Raw genomic sequence first — 15,282 nt, 5'->3', positions numbered from 1 at the left:
AGCACGCACCGCTCGTTTGCAAGGGATGCGACAGTCGGCTCGATCGCAACATGCGCCGCTACAAGGGGAAGCATGCACCACCCGTTTGGAACAGATGCGAGAGGCGGCTCGTTCGCAGCGTTCTGCGCAACCTGGTATCGCCCGCAATGTTGTGTCGTATGCTGGCGCGAACAAGCATTTCAAGAAGCATTTTCTTGATAATCCTTTCGGGACGTCATGCAGCGTCTGCGACCGCCTCTGGTTCGCGTCGGACGTGTCAAAAATTATAGATCGCTTCGTTCCCGTCCTCGCGCCTCAGTTTATCGACGAAGACATACACAACTTTCGGGTGTGCGCTACCTGCAAGGCGACTCTTTCTAAAGGAAAGCTGCCCCGACTCTCGCGCTCAAACGGCTTCGTCTACCCGCCCAAGCCGGCACAGCTGCCTCCACTCAACGAGATCAGCGAGCGCCTGGTATCGCCCCGCGTACCATTTATGCGAATCCGCCGCCTCATGCACGGGGGACAGTTCGGAATTGTTGGCCAAGTGGTGAACGTGCCTGTGGAAGTGGATAAGATGGTCCAGTCACTTCCGCGTGCGGTGTCGGATGATATGGGCATCTTTGTGAACCTAAAAAAGATGAAGGCGCTAAAGTCAGTGTGTGTATCGGGTGTGGTGCGTAAGGCGGAATTGAAGCTGTGGCTCGACTACTTGTGCAGTAGCCCGCTTGCGTTATCACATATCGGTTCCGGAGGGGGCCATTGATCAGTGTCTTAACGATTTGGCCAACTCAGATGAAATGGAGACGGCAGAGGGCCTGGAGGACGACGCCGCATCGATTGATGATCCAGTGCGCGCAAATCGGCTGCTGACGCTGCGCCAAGAGACAGTCATTTGGGACGACACCGCGTACCTTGATATAAGCCCCGGCGAAAACATCGTCCCACAAAGCCTTCTCTACGACGAACACGCAGAAGAGCTCTCGTTCCCGCAGATTTACTTCAGGCACCCCCGGCGCATCAGCGCCGACATACACCCAACTGTTTTCGACTTGGCGACTAGTGAAATTCGACGCGCCGACCTGCGTGGTGTCGTGCCCTGCCACGTTCTGTATATGGCGATGAAAGTCCTTCGGTTCCGCATACGCGCAGGGCTTGCCGTCACTTTCAGAAACTGCCAGGCGACTGAGAATCCACGAAGAAGCTGTTAGAAGACCACAGCTTCGTCGAGGAGTGCATCAGCTCAGACTTTGCGTTCCTTAGGGGCATACCAAACTCCGTGTATTACTGGGCGCAGAGGAAAAGAGATGTCTTCGCGATGATCCGGCAGCTTGCAAAGCCTACACTCTTTATGACCCTCAGTATGTCCGAGCTGCACAATGACCACCTTCTGCAACTCATAGAGAAACTCAAGGAGCCGGTCGAGGAGCGCCGCCGCAAAGTCGAGGACATGCACTCGTTGTACAAGGCTAGCCTTGTCAATAATGACCCAGTAGTTTGCGCCCTCTTCTTCGACAAACTCGTCCGTGTCATCATGATGGTGCTGCAGAACACTATGATATCCCCCTTCGGCAACCACCACGTTGTGGACTACTTTAAGCGAATAGAATTCCAGCAGAGGGGAAGCGTACACGCACACCTTCTCATCTGGCTCAACGAGGCACCTCAGGAGGACTCGAGTGACGATATGCCTTGTTCGGTTGCCTTGGTCAACCGTCTAATGAGCCTGGATACCAGCCTCCTCAAGCGCGAGCGTTGCCAGATACACCAGCACACCTTTACGTGCTACATGCGCGACAAAACTAGGAAAGTGTGCCGGTTTAACGCTCCCTTCTGGCCAATGAGTGAGACGCGCATTCTCACTCCCACTCTCAAGCACGAAGGAAACACGCTGGAACTCGAGGCCCTGCGCGAAAAGTATAAGAACATGCACTGCAAATTGGAAGAAGTGCAGTACGCATCAATTGACGAGTTTTGGCAAAACAATGGCATCGCCACAGAAGAAGAATACATCCGGGTGCTCAAGGCAGGCATCAACCGCCCCACAGTCTTTGTCAAGAGAGAGCCCCACCAGCGATTCGTGAATGTCTTTCATCCGTGGATAGCATCTGTCCTAAATTTCAACATGGACCTTCAGCTTATTGTGGATGCCTATTCGTGCGCGGCGTATGTTGTGGACTACGTCAACAAGTCCAACCGCGGATTCTCAAACCTTCACACCGCACTGGCTGATATCGAGAAGCAACACCCAAACCTCGCTCTCGGCAAGCTTGTAGCTGAGCTCGGTGTTCGTGTGCTTAACGGGGTAGAAATGAGCACCCAAGAGGCTGCGTGGATCCTCCTTCGTCTTGGCATGTCTGATTCCAGCCGGCAAATCGCCTTCATACCCACCATGCACCCCGACGAGCGAGTGCGCGTCTGCAAGCAACAGCGAGAACTCCAAGACGAAGACGACGACTCCACTGATGTTTGGAAGCTCAACGTGGTGCAGAAGTACGAGGATCGCCCCGAAGAAATGGCCGACGTGTGCCTCGCGGACTTTGTCGCACATTACACATACAACCATCAGCGTGGCGAGTATCGACGCCGCAAGTGTGCCCAGAATCATCCGATACCGTGCCTACAGAAGAGACGACACGGACGATTTCATGAGAGAAATGGTCACACTATTCCACCCGTTCCAGCGCGAAAGCATCGATGTGTTGGACAATTTCAGGCCTCTCTACGAGACCCACCTCGACCAAATTGTGGCGAAAAAGAAGCAGTTCGATGGGAACATTTCTGGGGAGGACCTCGAAGAGATGTGTCGCGAGCTTCTGCAACAAAACGTCCTCGAACAGCAACAGCAAGAACAGGTTGTGGTACGGGAAGAAAGCGTTCTGTCGGTGGACCGAGCCGAAAATGTCGACATCGCGCACGCTACTTCTGCATGTGGTGCAGGAAACACGTGTAGTGCGGTGAGGACCAGAGAGGACGTTATGAGTGCCAAGGACTACTGTGCCGCCATGCGCCTCACAAACCACGAGCAACGCTCACTACTGCTAGAGGTCATTCATCGCTCGCAGCTGCCAGATAGGAAACCCATCCGAGTCTTCCTCACGGGGCCAGCGGGATGCGGCAAGACATTTACTGTTGACCTCTTAAAGGACACCTACAACCGGCTCTATACTAGCCCAGGTTCCGCAAGCAACGCTTATGTCGCTATGGCAACAGCGGGGAAGGCCGCCACTGCTATCGGGGGCGTCACCGTGCACTCGGCGCTCAAGATAACCATGAAGAAGGATGATGGAGGCTTGCGTCACAGCGATCTGAATACCTACCGATGTGTCTTCAGGGATGTCAAGGCAATATTAGTGGACGAGTTCAGCATGATGGGCTCCGAGGTGCTGGTCAAAGTGGACGACAGGCTGCGTCAGATCACGCAGAACTTTCACGAACCCTTCGGAGGCCTCGACGTTTACATGTGTGGCGACCTCCGCCAGTTGCCTCCCATCAAGGCCACTGAGGTGTACAGGCGCAGCGCGAGACAAGTGAGGGAGCTGAAGACGGAACATCCCTGGAAGACTCTCGACTACCATCCGCTCGTCCGCGTTGTCCGCCAAAACGACGCAATCTTCTCGTCATTTCTTACGAGATTGGGCGATGGCCTCATGTTGAGCGAGGATGACGCCAGGATGATTGAGAGTCGCTTTGTGACACTCGAGGAAGCCGCCACAAAGTGCCCTAACGGCATCAGGCTGTTCTACAGCAACGCGGACGTCGACCGCTACAACGCCCATTGCCTCAAGGATGCGGACGACGTTTTATGCCCTCCCGCCTGCGATAAGATCACCGGCTACAAGGATGAGCAAGCGTATAGAGATGCCCTGTCAAAGATGGCCAAGATGAACACAAGCGACATGGGGGGCCTTCCGGCCTCAATTTGTCTGAGCGTCGGCAAACCCTATATGATCACGGCCAACATCGACGTCAGCGATGGCCTCGTTAATGGAAATATGGGCACCTTACGGTACATCGAGCATGACGAACACGCCAACCTCGTGCGCCTGTGGCTGGAGTTTCCAACATCTGCAGTAGGCATCATCGCTAGAGCTAGGATGAAACACCTCACGGCCGCAAACCCCTCCATACAATCGCAATGGGTTCCCGTGGGACTGCGAACCACCACCACCACGATCTACGCAAGGCTAAGCATCTGCTGCAAGAGGACACAGTTTCCTCTCGCGCAAGCCAACGCGATAACTATACACAAGTCGCAAGGGGCCACGTACGCCGAGGTAGTCTACGAAGATGACAGGCGCCATCCCTTGAGGCTGGTCACGTGGCACTGTCCAGGGCTACCAGCCTAGACGGCTTATACCTCACCAACGCAAAGTGTGATTTCAGGTTTCATCACGTGCGTGGCTCCACCGACAGACAACTAGCCGACGAAGTGTCCCGGCTAGCAAAAAGGCGGCTGGATACTGTCCTGGACCAGACTGACGCCTTCGTGCGGCGCCACAATCACAGCAAACACCTCACGCTTGCCGCTCTCAACATCCAGTCTCTGCACGCGCACGTGCACGACCTTGAAGAAGACGCTGTGCTCAATCAAACTTGCGTGCTCGTCCTCTCTGAAAGCTGGAGCGAGGCTCCCATTTGCATCAGGGGATACCAGTCTGTCGTCCACAACAAGCGGCCTCATTGCAGATGCGCCGGCGTGGCCATCTATAAGAACACGGCAATGTGCAACTTCAACATTGGCGGCGTCGCGCAGCGCCAACCTCCAGACGCCGAAGACACAGACGCAAGCAGCCGAATCGGCGACGTCTGTGTTGCGCACATAAATTACCACGACAGCGACATCGCGCTCGCCGCCATTTACCTGAGCCCCGGAGCGCAAAAGGAGTCTGTCAAAACCTTCTTATCTACGTTCCTTGGCAATTACGCCACAACCGGGGCGACTCCTCGCTGCAATAACTCCGCCGAGAGGAACATGCCGCTCATCATTGCCGGTGACTTCAATGTGGATGTGTCGAAACCCAACAACGCCTGGTTGACACAGTACATGAGAGACGTTTTCGACGTGCACAGGGCCTCCCATGACCTCGTGCCTACGACGAGGACTGGAGGTGTCATTGACCATTTCTTCGTAAGAGGCATCAGCGATTTCCAGCAGCTTAACTATACGTCGTACTTCAGTGTACATAGGCCCCTCATCGCCGCAATAACGGACGAATCTGATAACTCCTGTTCTGCAGCTGGTGCTGACTCTTCTCAGTGATGGTGCCCTGGTTATCGAAGTGTCAACAACCCGCTCCAAATATGGACGCGTATTCGTAATGTGTGTGTGCGTTCAGCGCCGTCACGGACTAATACAAGAACATCAATCATATCAGCCTACCATTTTTGGTGCTCGTAGTGCAAACGTTAGTGGTAGCATCTTTACGCAACTATGAACTACTTCAGTGTACCTCATCGCTGCAATAACGGACGAATCTGATAACTCCTGTTCTGCAGCTGGTGCTGACTGTTCTCAGTGATGGTGCCCTGGTTATCGAAGTGTCAACAACCCGCTCCAAATATGGACGCGTATTCGTAATGTGTGTGTGCGTTCAGCGCCATCACGGACTAATACAAGAGCAATATATCAGCCTACCATTGCTGTTGCTCGTAGTGCAAACGTTAGTGGTGGCATCTTTACGCAACTATGAACTACTTCAGTGTACCTAGGCCCCTAATCGCCGCGATAACGGACGAATCTGATAACTCCTGTTCTGCAGTTGGTGCTGACTGTTCTCAGTGATGGTGCCCTGGTTATCGGAGTGTCAACAACCCGCTCCACATATGAACGCGTATTCGTAATTTGTGTGTGGGTTCAGCGCCATCACGGACTAATACAAGAACAACATATCAGCCTACCATTGCTGGTGCTCGTTGTGCAAACGTTAGTGGTGGCATCTTTACGCAAATATGAACTACTTCAGTGTACATAGGCACCTCATCGCCTCAATAACGGACGAATCTGATAACTCCTGTTCTGCAGCTGGTGCTGACTGTCCTGAGTGATGGTGCCCTGGTTATCGAAGTGTCCCTCTCCACAAATATATATTCGTAATTTGTGTGTGCGTTCAGCGCCATCACGGACTAATACAAGAACAACATATCAGCCTACCGTTGCTGGTGTTCGTATAGTGCAAACGTTCATGGTGGCATCTTTCCGCAACTATGAACAACCACCTTAACTCCTTTGCATCTTTTCTAGAAATATCAGTGCGTCTAACATTTCTACGCATGTTTACCGTGTGCTACATCCGTCCGCCTCCTAACGTTTCGCTGATATTAAAGAGCGACACAGCAAACTTCCTGATGCGTGCTTCGCATATCATTGATTCCCACTGTACGTGGGATCTGCCGACTTTTTCTACTATTTCACCGCCATATAACTTACTGGTCCTTGGAGGAGCTGTCTTAGATGATAATCACTGAAAAACCCTAGGCTTGGGTCCAAAATATTGATTTAAACCTAATGTAAAACCAATAGACGTCTTAAGCCTGCCGTGCAGTGTCACTCGACTAGTCTCTAAAAAAGAGCGCTGGCATTGCATTTCACACTGCATTTCTAGCATCAAGAGATCTAATAAGCAGCTTAGCGCTGAGCGATTTCGCCTACTTGACAAAGTAGGCTAAATCGTTTCGTTTTTTTCTCAGCGAAAACACACAAGAACGACAATCTATTTCGAGCTATTGTTTAGAAAGGCACCTGGGAAATCACGGTTTCTAGTTACTTGGAGAGCTGTTTAAATGCAGTTTTTCAGACCCAGTTCGTATGCATCATTTTCAGGTGCTAGTTCAGTTTCTCTCAGAGGAGAACCCTGGTGGTTGTAAATCTTTTAGCATGGATATCGAAGACCTTTATTACTCCTTGCCGCATGAAGGGTTATTAAGATGTGTACAAAGTTGTATTAATGCACAAGTGCACGAAAATATTTTCACTGATAAGTGGTGTGTCGACAGAGGCTTTTCTAGAAATCCTTTCTATGTATTTAAAGTCGATGCTGGTAGGTCGAAAGGAAGGCATTTATGCGCAGAAACCAGGCATTTTGCATTGGTTCTAAGGTTGCTCCCATTCTTTTTTACTTACACCTTAGCAGGATGTACAAACGTTGAGAGGACGCCTTAGGTAATTGTATTATGAGGGTTTTTCGGTACGTGGACAAATACTTGATTTTCTGTAGTGGTGATGACTTTGAATCGGTAGTTAGATCAGTGAGCAAACAATTTGAATTAAACGGTGGAGGGCTTACCTTCATTAAAGAATTGCATCACAATGATGTTATACAGTTTTTAGACATTTCCTTAAGTTTGATGTTTATTGCAATGTATGTACGCAACGTGGATAAATAGCGAGGATGGAGAGAAAAAAGCTGCTTAAAGGACTGGTCCCACCTCGCCGTACGATACCAGCAGCAACGTGACAAGAGTCCTCAATGAATACACTTGTTGCAACATTAAAATAGGCATACACAAAACAAATATGGGAATTTAGCAATTTATGAGAAAAGAGCACAAACACAATTCAAGAGACACAAAAGTAAGGTTAACATTCGTAATACCAGCTGAAGCAATGCGTTTTTAGTAATGTAAGGTTTGTTTTCAGCGCGTAGTTTATATTTATTTACTGTTGAGGGAAGACAGGAAAGTGTTTGAAGACCATAGTTTGTGCGTGGTGGCGGAATTGTCCAATGTTCAGTCTATCAGTTTAGGCGGAATGATTGGTTGCTTAGCAAGTTCGCAATGTTCTTGATAAAAGAAGTACCCTTAATCGCTTCACGTTTAAACACATAAGCTGATGCTCATCATCATTATCATCAGCCTGTCTATGCCCACTGCAGGGCAAGGGCCTCTCCCATGTTCCGCCAATCAACCCGGTCTTGTGCTTTCTGCTGCCACATTATAACTACAAACTTCTTAATCTCATCTACCCACCTAATTTTCTGTCTCCCCCTCACGCGTTTGCCAAGTCTTAGAATCCAGTCACTTTTCCTTAATGACCACCGGTTTTCCTGCCGACGGGCTACGTGCCAGGCCCATATCCATTTCTTCTTTTTGATTTCAACTCAATATCATATATATCATATCAATATATTTCAATATCCTTAACCCCCGTTTGTTCCCTGACCCACTCTGCTCTCTTCCTGTTTCTTAAGGTTACACCTATCATTTTCCTTTCCATCGCTCGCTGCGTCGTCCTCAATTTAAGTTGAACCCTCTTTGTAAATCTCCAGGTTTCTGCTCCGTAGGGTAAGTTCCGATAAGATGCAGCTGTTATATACCTTCCTCTTGAGGGATAGTGGTAGACTACTATTCATGATTTGATAATGCTTGCCGAATGAGCCCCATCCTCTCCTTATTCTTCTAGGTATTTCACTCTCATGGTGCGGCTCCGCGGTTACCTGTCCTAAGTAGACGTACTCCTTTGAAACTTCCAGTGTATCGCCACCTATCGCAAAGCGCTATTCTCTACCAAGATTGTTCCACATTACTTTAGTTTTATGCATATTAATTTTCAGACCTACTCTCCTACTTTCCGTATCCAGTTCAGTAATCATGAGCTGTCATTCGTCTCCCGCGTTACTCATCAATGCAATGTCATCAGCGAATCGCAGGTTACTGAGATACTCTCCATTAACTCTTATCCCTAATTCTTCCCAATCTAGGGCCCTGAAAACCTCCTGTAAACACGCGGTGAATAGCATTGAAGAAATCGTGTCTCCCTGCCGTACGCCCTTCTTCATTGGGATTCTGTCGCTTTCTTTATGGAGGACTCTAGTGGCTGTGGATCCGCTGTAGATTTCTTCCATTATGTTTATATAGGCTTCGTCGATGCCCTGATTCCGCAGTGCCTGCATGACTGCTGATGTCCCCATCGAATCAAATGCCTTCTCGTAATCTATGAAGGCTACCTATAGGGATTGCTTGTATTCCCCGCGTTTCTCTATCACCTGATTGATAGTATGAATATGGTCTATTGTTGAGAAGCCTGTACGAAATCCTGCCTGGTCCTTTGGTTGATTGAAATATAATGTCGTATTAATTCTGTTAGCAATTACTTTTGTAAAAAAAAAGCCGGCAGATCCCACGCATTGTGGGAATCGATGTATTGCGAAGCAGCCAGCAAAGAGCTACATACATCGTCTTGTACGTCATTGAGGAAAATGCGTGTCATGGTTTTCATGTTAACTCCTATTATTTATGTTCGTCACACAGTAACGTCGCGCAATACCAACTTCGGGGTTAATCAAGCTAGAGAAACCGCCGCCAGCGCCCCATGAGCGTGGCACGTAAGTCATGCTGTACATGACATACGTGTCATGACTTTCATGTTAACTCGTGTTATTTATGTTCCTCAGACGGTCACGTGGCAAGATACCAAGTTTGGTGTATATCAAGCTAGCGAAACAGCCGCCAGCACCCCATGAGCGTGGCACGTAAGTCATGCTGTACATGACATGTGTGTCATGATTTTCATGTTAACTCGTGTTTTTATGTTCGTCACACAGTCACGTCGCGCAAAACCAATTCCGGGGTAGATCAAGCTAGCGAAACGGCCGCCAGTGCGCCATGATCGTGGCACGTAAGTCATGCTGTACATGACATGCGTGTCATTATTTTCATGTTAACTCGTGTTATTATGTTCGTCACATAGTCACGTCACGCAATACCAATTTCGTGGTAGATCAAGCTAGCGAAACGGCCGCTAGCGCCCCATGAGCGTGGCACGTAAGTCATGCTGTACGTGACATGCGTGTCATGATTTTCATGTTAACTCGTGTTATTTATGTTCGTTACACAGTCACGTCACAAGATACCAATTTTGGTGTATATAAATCCAGCGAAACCGCCGCCAGCGCCCCATGAGCGTGGCACGTAAGTCATGCTGTACATGACATGCGTGTCATGATTTTCATGTTCACTCGTGTTATTTATGTTCGTTACACAGTCACGTCGCGCAATACCAATTTCGGGGTAGATCAAGCTAGCGAAGCCGCCGCCAGAGCCCCATGAGCGTGGCACGTAAGTCATGCTGTACATGACATGCGTGTCATGACTTTCATGTTAACTCGTGTTATTTATGTTCGTTAGACAGTCACGTCACAAGCATGTAAATCATGCTATACATGACATGCGTGTCAGGATTTTCATGTTATGACTTCTCATTTATGTTCGTCATACAGTCATGTTACGCCATACCAATTTTGGTGCACATTCGATGAACCAAGCGACCAGGAGAGCACAAAGTCGTAGGCGGCTAGATAGATAGATAGATAGATAGATAGATAGATAGATAGATAGATAGATAGATAGATAGATAGATAGATAGATAGATAGATAGATAGATAGATAGATAGATAGATAGATAGATAGATACGCCCAAAGTCGCAGAAGTTCGCTAAGAAATGCTTCGCATTTAATAGCTTGTAGACAACGGACAGTAAGCTGATGGGGGGTGTAATTTTTCAGGTCCTTGACGTTCCCTTTCTTATGGATCAAGATGATGTTGGCATTCTGCCAAGATTCTGGTGTCCTCCCCGTCTGGAGGCACTTCGTATACTGGGTGGCCAGTTTTAGGGGTGAAGCTCCTCTTAGTCTAACCTTGTCCCGCGTAAGGCGTAACCGCAGTATCTCCCGAACAGTATAATAGATCCATCACCGATCCATTACGTCACCGACCATAAAACCGTTATAATGAAGGGGGAACGGAAGCCACCTTTGCAAACTGCCCACTACTTCGTTTTTGCAAACATGCCACTACGACCCATCACCGATCCATCACTTCACCGACCATAAACCGTTATAATGAAGGGGGAACGGAAGCCACGTCTACGTACCACTTACGAATAATAAAATTTCTTGTATATATATATATATATATATATATATATATATATATATATATATATACACAGTGTTTGTCACTTCTTTGGTGATGTACTGGGCTATCGCTTTGATTACTGCTGGGCGAAACCACTGAAGATTTTATGGTGTAACCATGATTGCTTCTGGAGCTTCGCCCAAGCTCTTCATCATTCACCCGTGGATATGCTGTGAATGTTTTTCTAACATAATCGCTCCACCGTCTTTCAATAAGTCTGATGTTACCTGATCCTCACCAACGGCTTTGCCTGTTTGCATTCCCTCTAGGGCTTCCTTTACTTCTGTCAATACTGGTGGGATGTCAGATTCCTCTGGGCTATTACTGCTTCTTACGTTATCATCCTGACTGTCTCGGCTGCTGCACAGATCTCTGTAGAACTCTTCCGCTACCTCAACTATTCTATACTCTGATACTCATATAGGTGTTCAACTCGAATAACTTTGAATTTCAGAAACAGATCACGCGTATGCTCATTCTAGGGTACTACATCGGCAATAGCCCGTAAGGCTTGCTTCTGCAGTGCGACTTACTTGATCGCCTAATGATTTTTAACACGAAAATGTTTTATGCAGGGGTCCACCACGGTACCACTGACGTATTTCCATCTCGGAAATACACAAATATACACTAACAGATGGCAAAGAAAAAAAAACTAGGCGAAAAAGTTCCGTTTCCGGGAGTCGAAGCTACGACCCCTCGGTCCGCAGCCCTCGGCATGTGACCACACGGCCACAAAGCGTACGTTCTTCCGCTTACTAACGGCGAGCTGTTTATATGCACCGTTGACGCTGGCGGTACTAAGAGCTCGGTGGCTTCAGCGTGTTCATGTTTTCACTAGCAAGGTGGCGCGACGGGCACGGAGGGCGCGCTTGAAAGCTTGCCGCTCCGCACATTGCGATGCGTGCGCGCCGCTACAGGGGGTGTGTCTTGTGCGAGCGCGCTTATCTCGTGATGGGTGCAGTCTGTACGTCTTGTGCTTTCGCATGAAGTTGCAGAGAGCACGAAGGTCACCTCGCTCGCTGCAGCGGCCACGTTTCCGAAAGGAGCGCGCTGCTCACGAACAAACAAGTAACAGGTGTGACAGTTGTTAGTTCGCGCTCGTCCATGTGTATGTTCTTTTCGTGCGTTCTTTCTGCTTTCAAGTGTCGTTTATTGTAGGAGTCTTGGTAAGATGACAAGCCGTGAACTTCGCTGTAAAATCCACTGCATTTGTCTCAGAACAATTTAGCTGGTGACAGTTTTTTACTGACCAAATATATATTTTACTTAGTACTTCATTTGCCACATGTATAAGTTCATTTTGCTTGGTTCCTGAAAAGAAAAAAATGGTAACATCCGCGTAAATGATGTAATTATACGAATCATCAAAATTCACAGTATCATTTATGTAGATAATAAAATTAATGGAAGTGGACCCAGTATGCTGCCTTGCGGCACACCCTGCCTAATAGGTTTCAACGAAGAGTGATGTCTATTTATTGATACACACTGATTTTTATGTGTTATGTAACTTCTAATCAAATCTAAAACAATTCCTCGTATTTCGTAACAGTTTCATTTATCTAATAGGCTTGCATGATTTATTCTGTCGAAAGCTTTTGATAAGTCTGAAAATACTCCAAGCGTTAGTTTCTTAGCCTCAATATCGTTGAGAATGATTTCTTTTTGTTTTAACAAGAGCAGTTTCAGTTGAGCAGCCTGATTTGAACCCATGTTGAGACGACGTTATAAGACAATGCTTGTGAAAGAAATAACTTTTTCTGAGGAGAATAATTTTTTCTAAAGCTTTGCCTAAGTTATCTCTTTTACCACCTTTGTGCACCACAGTTACCTTGCAATTTTCATCTGCTGAGGAAAAATGACAGACGTTAATGCCTTGTTTTAAATGTGAATGAGGCAAGGTCGATGACCTCAAGAACTGGTTCTATCTTTAGCCGATTCGCATCCTCACTTGTGCTTCGCCTGAATTTTTTTAACACGTTTAGAATTTCATTATCCTCAGTTTCATATAGATGCAATGAATGCACCAGGCGGCTGGGCAAATACACGAGTCTTTGATGAGTGTTTTCAGCCAGTGATAAAAAGTATTCACTGAATTAATTTGCTAGGGCTTCATCTTTCAAGCTCGCGTTTCCCACCATAAAGCACGTTCACACCGAACGCGGCGCACGCAAGCGGGAAAGCGGATTTTCAAAGTGGAGAGGCAACGAGGACGCGCGGCTGTTCAGACCGACCGAGTTGCCTTCTGCACGCTCCACCGCGCGGGCGGAACAATTCACCAATCGACGGTCGACGTGTCGCCATCTTGCGGCACTACGCGATACTGGGCGTGGGCGTCTCGGCCCTGATTGGCTGAGGCCAAAGCGGCCAACTTTCCCACGCGGACAAAATCGGTCCGGGTGCGATCCGGGGAAGCGGCCGCGGATTTTCCCGCTTTTGCGGATAATTCGCATCCGCTTTCCGGATCCGGCTCTCCGCTTTCTGGATCCGCGCTCCGTGTGAACGTGCCGTGTGAAGCTTAGATGTCAGGTCAATAAACCCCTAAGCGTGGCTGCTTATCAGGAAGAGACTTCGCTACATCACACAAGCTTCCAGCATAAGAGAATTCAGCTTATTCCACATCTTCTTTACATCCACAATGCCATCAAACACGGAGTAGTAATAGTCACGTTTAGCTTGTTTTAGCAACTTAGTCAAATTAACTCTAAACACGCCAGGGTCACGAGTACTTACGAACAGATGCCACAGTGCATTCTTTTCCTTAAAGGAAATCCGCGGTTTACGAGTTCGTTTTGGCTTTTTTACTTGCTGATAAAGAAAATCTTTTCGATAAACTGAACACAAGGCGTCAATATAGCGGTCATAAGTCTTTCCAGGTGATGAACAAGACAGTATGTCATCCCAGGTTAACAAGCTTATTTCTTCACAAAAGCAAGAGAGAGATCGTTCGTTGATGTCTTGAAAGTAAATATCTGTTTTCACTGCATGTTTCTGTTTAGTTTGTGCACTCCCTTATGAAAATGAACTTTGCGAGTCTAATGTGCAACTAATGCACACCTAATGTGTCATTAGATTGACATTAGACCTGCAAAGCCTAATGTCCTTTAACATCACGTGTGCATCAGACACTCAAATGACAATATGCACCAGAATTTCTGATGACAGAAGTACGCAGATTTTCCAATGCGTATCCTAATGCCAAAGCACATTACAGCTAAGAAATATATATTAAGCGTTCATCACCACTAAAAATTAAATATTCTAGTACTAATCGTAACAATTGCGAGGATTTTACATCCCAAAACCACGATACGACAGTGGCGTAGCCAGGGGATGGCACATCGGGCCCGTGCCCCAACCACCCTCCCCCTCCCCACCCCTCGAAAGTTTTTTTGTCATGGCATACAGAGCCCAAAATGACATTCGACCACATCTGCCTGCCCGGCCCCCACTTCAGATCAAGGAGGTGCACCTCCCCCCCCCCAAAAAAAAAACAATTTCTGCCTACGCCCCTGCGATACGATTATGAGGCACGTCGTAGTGGAGGGCTCCGAAAATTTCGACCACTTGGGATTCTTTAACATGCACCTTAATCTAATTCAATTTCTTACAGATCTCAACATTCACGTTTTGTCTTTGAGAAATCTCAAACGCCAAACAGTTTGTATTGCAATAAATATTTCAATCATGTTTCAGTAGGAGATATAACATTGAGCACTAATAAGCATTGAGCACCTCAAGCACTAATAATAATAATAATAATAATAATAATAATAATAATAATAATAATAATAATAATAATAATAATAATAATAATGCTGGGATATTCCGTGCCAAAAGCACGATGTGGAGGCACGCTCTAATAGGGCATTCCGGAATTTTTTCGACCACCTTGGCGGATAAAACTTCAATATATATATATATTGAACTTTTATCCGCCGGATATATTGAAGCGTTTACTAATTACTAATTTTCGTAGTGTTGCTCGCGTGCGGTGATGCGATACCCCTAACAGTTACACAGAAGTGTAGGTTTTCCATTTGCCCGGAGGATGGGGGGTTGGATTAATACAACTGCAGTGCATTGTAATAGAACTGCGGACACTGAGGGAAGCACGAGAGATGAATCAGTCGGATCGTTGCAGTCAGAATTTGGAAGTGTATCATCAGCTACACGTTTTCAACAAAAATACGCCTGGGAGCAGTGGCTACCAACGTAGCCTCCCCCACCCCCCACCCCATTCTTCATTCCTCGTCGGCAAGTTCCGGAGAGCGGGGTACAGGGAGGGGGGGGCGCCCATGCCTTTCATCCCGCAGCTGACGCTTCTGTTTCCTGTTACGCAGAGAAAGTAGAGGAATGGGCACCTGGTCAGATACATCCTTTCT

Source organism: Rhipicephalus sanguineus, chromosome 1 (assembly GCF_013339695.2).
Source record: "Rhipicephalus sanguineus isolate Rsan-2018 chromosome 1, BIME_Rsan_1.4, whole genome shotgun sequence".
In the NCBI taxonomy this organism is placed as follows: domain Eukaryota; kingdom Metazoa; phylum Arthropoda; class Arachnida; order Ixodida; family Ixodidae; genus Rhipicephalus; species Rhipicephalus sanguineus.
This window is presented reverse-complemented; position numbering follows the sequence as displayed.